Below are 10,000 nucleotides of genomic sequence, written 5' to 3' on the forward strand. Positions count from 1 at the left end.
GAAGGGAAAATAAGACCAACAAAAAAAAAAGAAAAAAAAAGAAAGAAAGAAAGAAAAAAAAAAAAAAAAAAAAAAAAAAAAAAAAAAAAGCGTTGAAAATTAATCAATGAAACGAGTTGTATCAAACAAACTGACACTGCTTTTTATTTTAACGAATAAATACAGACTTTATTTTTTGTTTTAATAATTGCCCGTGCTGATCAGGAGACGTTTACAGTGGAGGAAAAAGAAGGGAAAATAACAAAGAAAACAAATAAGAAGAGAGAGAAAAAAAACGTTGACAATTAATCAATGAGACCAGTTGTATCAAACAAACCGACCTTGCTTTTTATTTTAACAAGTAAACACAGACTTTATTTTTTGTTTTAATATTTGCACGTGCTAACCAGGAAACATTCACCGTGGAGGTAAATAGAAGGGAAAATATGAAAGAAAAAAAAAAGACATAATAAAAAGCGTTGAAAATGAATCAATGAAACCAGTTACACAAAACAAGCTGACCTTGCCTTTTATTTTAACAAATAATGAAAGCTTGTTTTTGTGTGTGTTTTAATAATTGCACGTGCTCAACCTGAAAACTCACAATGGAATGACGTCACGCACAGCCACGATTTGTATGTTCTGACCGTGATGTTTGAGTCATTTGTCGATGATGAGTTTTCTCGACTTTGTCTTCTACCATGAATGAATATTTAACGATAGCCCAGAAAAATCAGCTATCCATTCTTTCATTCAATCACGCATTTGTAAATTGATTCTTTTTTTTTATCCCTCTTGTTAAAAACGAAATGCCAAGGTGTTAGGTTGAAAGACTGTCGGAGAAACGTGTAAGAAAGTGTATTTCATTAAAGGGACATTCCTGAGTTTGCTGCAATTTTAAAAATGTTATCGACTAACAGACTTTTTAACGATTGTAATTACATATCAAATATATTTTTCTGCATACAATATTAGTAGCTGTATATTAAACGTGTTTCGGATCGTTCAAATATTTGTACTAGGTTAAATTTCATTTTATTTCGAAATTACGAAATTATTTGAAGATAAAATCCAGTTTGGTCTTCTTACAAATATTAATACGACCAGAAACACATTGAATATACAGACACTGATATTCTAAACAAGAAAATATATTTAATATGTAAGTTTAATCGTAGAAATATTTTATTAGTCGGAAACATCATACAAAGAAACACACTCAGGAATGTCCATTTAAAAATGTTAATACCAGGGACAGTTAGATGTTCGTAGAACTAGATACCGAAGTTTGGTACACCATCTAAAACCTTCAGTAGTTGATCCAGTAAAAAAAAAAAAAAAAAAAAATATAATAAAAAAAAAAAAAAAAAAGAGAAAAAAAAGAGAAGTTAGTGTCAAGGACGGAAATGTTTTATTTAATGACGCACTCAACACATTTTATTTACGGTTATAAAAAAAAAAAAAAATGTTTTATTTAACGACGCACTCAACACATTTTATTTACGGTTATATGGCGTCAAACATATGGTTAAGGACCACACAGATATTGAAAGAGGAAACCCGCTGTTGCCACTTCATGGGCTACTAGTTTCGATTAGCAACAAGGGATCTTTTATATGCACTATCTCACAGACAGGGTAATACATACCACGGCCTTTGATATAACAGTCGTGGTGCACTGGCTGGAACGAGAAATAGCCCAGTGGGTCCACCGATGGGGATCGATCCCAGACCGACCCCACAGCAAGCGAGCACTGTACCACTGGGCTACGTCCCGCCCATATTTACAGTTATATATGATTAAAGACTACACAGATATTGAGAGAGGAAACCCGCTGTCGCCACTTCATGGGCTACTCTTTTCGATTAGCAGCAAGGGATATTTTGTATGCACCATCCCACAGGCAGGATAGTACATACCACTGCCTTTGATACACCAGTGGTGGAGCACTGGATAGAACGAGAAATAGCCCGATGGGTCCACCGACGGGAATCGATCCTAAACCGATCGCGCATCATGCGAACGCTTTACCACTGGGCTACAGCCCGCCCCCTGTCAAGGATGGAGTTCGACATTAAAGGGACATTCCCGAGTTTTCTGTAGTTTTAAGATGTTATCGACTAACAGAGACTTTTTAACGATTGTAATTACATATCAAATATATTTTTCTGTATGAAATATCAGTTGCTTTATATTAAACGTGTTTCTAATCGTTCTAAAAGGTTAAATTTCATTTTATTTCCTAAACACTATTTTTTTCGTACGTACGAAATTATTTGAAGACAAAATCCAGTTTGGGCTTCTTACAAATATTAAGACGACCAGAAACACATTGAATATACAGACACTGATATTCTAAACAAGAAAATATATTTAATATGTAAGTTTAATCGTAGAAATATTTTATTTGTCGGAAACATCTTACAATGTAGCAAATTCAGGAATGTCCCTTTAAAATGAATTAAAACAAGCATTCTGAGAGTACTGCTAGTGCTAAAGCAATACATGTCCTCTACTGGGACCCGTTCCATAGAGCGATCTTAGCGCTAAGATCGCTTTGTGGAACGGGACCCAGGGCCCCCATTTCACTAAACATCGTAAGTTTACGTCTGCTACTAGCAGACCGGTCTCGGTGGCGTCGTGGTTAGGCCATCGGTCTAGAGGCTGGTAGATACTGGGTTCGGATCCCAGTCGAGACATGGAATTTTTAATCCAGATACCGACTCCAAACCCGAGTGAGTGCTCCGCAAGGCTCGATGGGTAGGTGTAAACCACTTGCACCGACCAGTGATCCATAACTGGTTCAACAAAGGCAATGGTTTGTGCTATCCTGCCTGTGGGAAGCGCAAATAAAAGATCCCTTGCTGCTAATCGAAAAGAGTAGCCCATGTAGTGGCGACAGCGGGTTTCCTCTCAAAATCTGTGTGGTCCTTAACCATATGTCTGACGCTATATAACCATAAATAAAATGTGTTGAGTGCGTCGTTAAATAAAACATTTCTTTCTTTCTTTCTTTGTTACTAGCAGTTAAACCGGTCGTGCGATTGTACGTGTTTGGCATCAATTTCACGTCAGAAAATGACACCATTACGGAAGATAGAGTATTTAAAAAAAAAAAAAAAAAAAAAAAAAGTATTCTCAAACTATATTTGTTGAACTATAATAGTAATATCAATTGTGGGTTAGTCGTGAAGATACGTTTACGTGCAAAACTAGGCTTACGATGTTTTGTCAAATTGGACCCTGGGCTCTACATATTTTCGTATATATCGTAAGTTCAAGGGTCATAACTGTAACAGTACATGCATGATGAAGCTATACACACAACCGGCCTTGGTGGCGTCGTTGTTAAGCCATCGGACATAAGGCTGGTAGGTTCAGGGTTCGTAGCCCGGTACCGGCTCCAACCCAGAGCGAGTTTTAACAACTCAGTGGGTAGGTGTAAGATTACTACACCCTTTTCTCTCTTATTAACCACTAACAATAACCCACTGTCCTGGACAAACAACCCAGATAGCTGAGGTGTGTGTCCAGGACAGCGTGCTTGAACATTATTTGGATATAAGCACGAAAATAAGTTGAAATGACAGTATACAGAAACGTTTGGTTTAATATCTTGACGCATCCGGAAAACTGTATGCGGGACAGACGGACGGACGGACGGACGGACAGACGGACGGACAGAAGAGTGGAGATGAAACTTATAGTCCCCTCCGGTTGTATACACTTTTAAAAGAAATACTGCCTTACGTAGAGGTCTTCACATTAAATTCATCAATGTTCTTTGTAAAAGTAATTTTGTTAACATGCGGTATTTTTATTTTGTGAAATATCCCACTTTAGCGGTTTAAATGTGTACCTATTTAAAGTTACTAGCGTATCTTATATGTTATCAGGACATATTCAAGCATTTAACAACAAATACAACGTCCCATCAAAAAAAATAAAAAAATAAAAATAAAAATAAAAAAATAAAAAAGAAGTGACAAGATGTTTGAGAGTTTTCCTGAACGTTTGTTCTTTTATACAACTGTCCAATCAAAAAAAAGATTTTTCTTGTTTTTATACAGAGAATACTACAAAAATGGCTGTTAGATACCATTTATCTTGCAGCGAGTTGTTTTAAAACGTATCTAACGAGCGAAAGCGAATTGGATACGTTTTTAAACGACTTGTAAGATAAATGGTATCGAACGGACACGAATGTTGTATTCTATTTCTTACATATTCTGAAAAACAGTTTTGAAATAAATTTAAATGCCTTTTCTAACTAAAATCTATTTACGGCTCTTCCCCGTATAGTTAACTTGTGCGTCACAGACAAGTCAATTTCAGGTTATCTTGTACGTCACGGAGTAATCGATTCGACCGTCCTTTCTTTCATTTGATGTTATAGCATTGGTGACCAAAAGTCAAATTTGTTTTATTTAACGACGCCACTAGAGCACATTGATTTTTTTTATCTTATCATTGGCTATTGGACGTCAAACATATGGTCATTCTGACACTGTTTTTAGAGGAAACCCGCTGTCGCCACATATGCTACTCTTTTACGACAGGCAGTAAGGGATCTTTTATTTGCGCTTCCCACAAGCAGGATAGCACAAACCATGGCCTTTGTTGAACCAGTTATGGATCACTGGTCGGTGCAAGTGGTTTACACCTACCCATTGAGCCTTGCGGAGCACTCACTCAGGGTTTGGAGTCGGTATCTGGATTAAAAATCCCATGCCTCGACTGGGATCCGAAACCAGTACCTACCAGCCTGTAGACCGATGGCCTAACCACGACGCCACCAAGGCCGGTTTCATTGGTGACCAGGACCCCGTTCCACGAAGGAAATGTAGCTAAGGTTAATTGTAGTGACTTACGGTGAATTTTACAACTGGTACCATAAACTTTACAGCCGTTCCACAAAGCAACCTTACGGTAGCCGTAAGTGCCCCTTTAATGATTAAAATATTCTTTACGAAGAAGTACGAATTCGTTAAATAATGAATTAGTTACCGACTTTTCGGAACATCTATGATGTATTCATTGGTATCGGACATGCATGAAGTAACTTTGTCTGTTTATGTGCTAAGCGATAATTTAATGCCGAATGCATAAGACATGAGAGTTATCTCCCGTATTTTCGTGTTAAGGTCGTATGGCCTAGAATGTTTTTCATCGAACGCCGAGTTTTATAAAAAGGTATTTGCAATATATTACATCCATTTTTATACAAAAAAGTTTGTAACCTTCTTAGAAAATCACCAAATCATCATTTAACTGCCATTTGACAGCTACGTTAGTGGCTTACAACTACCTCGTACTAATTGTAAATATCCGCAGTAATTTACGACGATAGTAAGCTATTGCCGCATCGTGGAATGGACTGGCGATCGTAGAAAAAAAATAAGGTCATGATGGTAGGTATTTACGGCAATAGTAGTGTTAAGATAGCTTCGAGGAACGGGGCCCTGGGGCCTAATTCACAAAGCTCTCTTAGGCTTTGTTAGACAACAAAACATCCTCTTTGCAAGTCTTTTAGCATTGCACATCAAGCTCGCAAAGTTGCGAGAGTTTAGTGAATTAGGCCCCTGGGCCCCGTTCCACAAAGCGATCTTAAAGTATCTAAAATTGGGATTTCACTTTTTAAAAGGACGCAACGCTCACCTTAAGTGCATAGCTACTTTATGCACTAAGTTGATCTTAGTGCTAAGATCGCTTCGTGGAACGGGGCCCTGGCTCCGTATTCATAAACGTACTTAAGTCTATGTATTATACTTATTTATGTACTTTAAGTATGTATTTAGGTATCATACGTTTATGAATACGGAGCCTGGTCATCACCTAGGAGCAGTCAGTCGTATGAAAATGTTAAAATGTTAACGCATGTATACGTGTTAAGACCTATGTGTTATCAACAATAACGAATGATGTTCTCACTAACGAATGTATAAGAAATTTACATAGTGTTGAATAACTGTAACCTACCCACCCTGAAACCGTGAACGTGACAAGATTGGAACAGGAACAAAGATACGCCATCAAGTTTCTCAGCCAGGAAGGTGGAATTGCAGCTGAAATCCATAAACCTATTATTGATGAAGGAAGGAAGGAAGGAAATGTTTTATTTAACGACGCACTCAACACATTTTGTTTACGGTTATATGGCTTCGGACATTTAAGGATTACACAGATACTGAGGGAGAAATCCCGCTGTCGCCACTTCATGGGCTACTCTTTTCGATTAGCAGCAAGGGATCAGCTGTATGCACCATCCCACAGACAGGATAGTACATACCACGGCCTTTGTTACACCAGTTGTGGAGCACTGGCTGGAACGAGAAATAGCCCAATGGGTCCAGCGACGGGGATCGATCCCAGACCGACCGCGCATCATGGTTACGCTTTATGACTGGGCTACGTCCCGCCCCCTATTGTTGACGATTAGTTGACGATTGTTGACGATTGTTGACGATTAGATGACGATTGTTGACGATTGACACGCGGTGACAAGACAATCAAATATAGCAAACAGATTTGTACAAGTCAGTATTTGTAAACAGTATCAAATGATATTGGAGATGTTTGTCTGTGGTTTACTGAATTTACTTGTAATTTCAGAAATGAGTTTTAACATTTTACGGAGGGTGCTTATGCTATTATAATTAAACTGTTCTTTGAATGTAAGTGTGCTAGGTTTTTGTACAATAATAATATGGCTCTATAAGCCTTTTGCGTGTATTCATAAAATAATTATATTTAAATAAGTAGTGATATTCATCTCCAATATTATTTTCTTTACACAACGTACGTAACCTGTTTCCGACTATGCTAAATAGTGTTTCAGAAGAATGGTCCACAATTTTTTTGGATAATTTAACAAAGGACGGTATTTTTTTAAATTTAAAATTTGTTTAAAATTAAGAAAGAAATGTTTTATTTAACGACGCACTCAACACATTTTATTTACGGTTATACGGCGTCAGACATATGGTTAAGGACCACACAGATTTGGAGAGGAAACCCGCTGTCGCCACATAGGCTACTCTTTTACGACAGGCAGCAAGGGATCTTTTATTTGCGCTTCCCACAAGCAGGATAGCACAAACCATGGCCTTTGTTGAACCAGTTATAGATCACTGGTCGGTGCAAGTGGTTTACACCTACCCATTGAGCCTTGCGGAGCACTCACTCAGGGTTTGGAGTCGGTATCTGGATTAAAAACTCCATGCCTCGACTGGGATCCGAACCCAGTACCTACCAGCCTGTAGACCGATGGCTAACCACGACGCCACCGAAGCCGGTTTGTTTAAAATTAAAGTATGTTTTGTCTTTGGATGTAGACCCGATGTTGTTATACCGTGTGTGTAAGTATTGGTCTAATTGGATGTAGACTCGATGTTGTTATACCGTGTGTGTAAGTGCTGGCCTAATTGGATGTAGACTCGATGTTGTTATACCGTGTGTGTAAGTACTGGTCTAATTGGATGTAGACTCGATGTTGTTATACCGTGTGTGTAAGTACTGGTCTAATTGGATGTAGACTCGATGTTGTTATACCGTGTGTGTAAGTACTGGTCTAATTGGATGCAGACTCCATGTTGTTATACCGTGTGTGTAAGTACTGGTCTAATTGGATGTAGACTCCATGTTGTTATACCGTGTGTGTAAGTACTGGTATAATTGGATGTAGACTCGATGTTGTTATACCGTGTGTGTAAGTACTGGTCTAATTGCCGTCGTTTAACATGCTCAGTTTGTATTTTTATGGATGGGAGATTTTTCGACATATAAATATCGAACATGCCTAGGTTGTTTAGCAAGCGTATCAATGGCCAGTGTCAAAATTATAAATATACGAAGTTCTTTTAATAAGTCATACTATTTCATCCACATAACTTAAATAAATAAGTTAACACGTTTAAGGAGTTAATATGTTTAAAGGGACATTCCTGAGTTTGCTTCAATTTTAAAGATGTTATCGACTAACAGAGACTTATTAACGATTGTAATTACATATCAAATATATTTTTCTGCATACAATATTAGTAGCTGTATATTAAACGTGTTTCTGATCGTTCTAATATTTGTACTACGTTAAATTTCATTTATTTCCTAAAATATTTGTTTTTCATACGTACAACAATATTTTAAGAAAAAAGTCCAGTTTGGTCTTCTTACAAATATTAAGACGACCAGAAACACATTGAATATACAGACACTGATATTCTGAACAAGAAAATATATATTTAATATGTAAGTTTAATCGTAGAAATATTTTATTAGTCGAAAACATCTTACAATGCAGCAAACTCGGGAATGTCCCTTTATAAATTTATCAATTAAAATTTATAAAGATAATTAATTTTTAAAATAATAAATTAAGGATTTACACATTCAGCAGACGATCAATCTCCGAATAGCCCAAATGGAAGAGATCGCAACCTGACGGAAAATTCAGAGATCTGGTGCGATCCATCATCGAACTGCTCGGAACATAAATGTTCAACATTAAATTAGATGATGAATCCTTAATGCAAGTTCATTACTTCTCATAAAAACGTCAACACTTCACAAAAGACTAATTATGACATGAAAATTGCACGCCCACAACGACTCGAGGCCAATCGAGAAAATTCCGATTGGTGATTTATGCAAGCTTCTATGCAAATTCATCACTGATGTCAAGAAAGGCGAGAGTTTAAATTATGAACCTGGCAGTATCAGGGGGAATAATCTCAAGCATTGACAGACATCTTAAAACTAAATTCTACGGTAAGGCAATTTTTCCTGACCCCGAATTTTCAAGTGTCAGAGACGTTTTTAAAACTAAGCAAAAGTCTACGTCTATTAAACAGGGCATTCACAGGCGTTTTGGGGGCGGAACGTAGCCCAATGGTAAAGCGCCCGATTGATACGCGGTCTGTTTGGGATCGATCCCCATTGGGGTATTGGATAGCACATACCACGGCCTTTGATATACCAGACCGTGGTGGACTGGCTGGAACGAGATATAGCCCAACGGGCACACCGACGTGGATCGATCCTAGACCGACCGCGCACCACGCGGACCATGTATCACTGGGCTACGCCCCGCCGTATGATTCAAGAAGATGATGGCCTACATAAATGAACGGAAAAAGAAAACTGTGTTTCCCCATTCAGCTATGGATCTTCCAAACTGTAAGACAATGGCTTGTACGAGGTGGTCTACGGGTTAAATCATCGAATCTAAGGCTTGTAGGTACAGGGGTTCTCATGTCGGTGCCGGCTTCCACGCAGAACGAGTTTTAACGACTCAGTGGACAGGTGTAAGACAACTAAACCTATCCCCATATCTCTCTTTTCTTCCCTCTCCCCATCTCTCTCTCTCTCTCTCTCTCTCTCTCTCTCTCTCTCTCTCTCTCTCTCTCTCTCTCTCTCTCTCTCTCTCTCTCTCTCTCTCTCTCTCTCTCTCTCTCTCTCTCTCTAAGCACTAACTCTCTGTTCTGGACAAACATCCAAGATAGCTGAGGTGTGTGACCAGGTCGGCAGGCTTGAAACTTAATTGGATATAAACACTAAAATAAGTATTAAAAAAGAAGAAGAAGAAATAAAAGAAGTGCATGTGTGTAAACCGTGAAGACGCTAACGACCATTACAAAAGCAGAACCTACGATCTGGAATATGTATCAACACCACAACATCCATCAACGTGAACAGTAGAACCTGGAATCAAAATGAATCACCTCATTTGAAAATTTAACACAACATTCATATATGGATGGCATCAACAACTGATTCAAGCCAAATCAGGAATTATACGAAATCGCGACCAAAGACACATCACTCATTATTGTAAATTCGTCCTCCACAAGTAAAGAGTAGTACGATTGATAGGTTAATTTGTTTTCGTCTGTGTCGCTTCTTAATACATTATTAGATTCTGGAAGTAAATTATTTCTATTTTCGTTTGTTTTTCTCGACGGTTTTTTGTGTTGTGAATTAACACGTTCAAAGAAACGACAGAGAGGACAAGAAGTAAACTAA

The 10,000-nt window shown here is 37.9% G+C and overlaps 1 protein-coding gene across 1 annotated transcript in view; it reads right to left on the reverse strand.

Annotated features, from left to right (window-relative positions):
* Positions 1-10,000, reverse strand: part of LOC121385113 (mucin-5AC-like) — a gene marked incomplete at its 5' end in the record, with an annotated part of 88,129 nt that overhangs the window by 50,457 nt on the left and 27,672 nt on the right. The gene's annotated exons all lie outside the window — the stretch shown is intronic.

This window comes from Gigantopelta aegis, chromosome 11 (assembly GCF_016097555.1).
Source record: "Gigantopelta aegis isolate Gae_Host chromosome 11, Gae_host_genome, whole genome shotgun sequence".
Taxonomy (NCBI): Eukaryota; Metazoa; Mollusca; class Gastropoda; order Neomphalida; family Peltospiridae; genus Gigantopelta; species Gigantopelta aegis.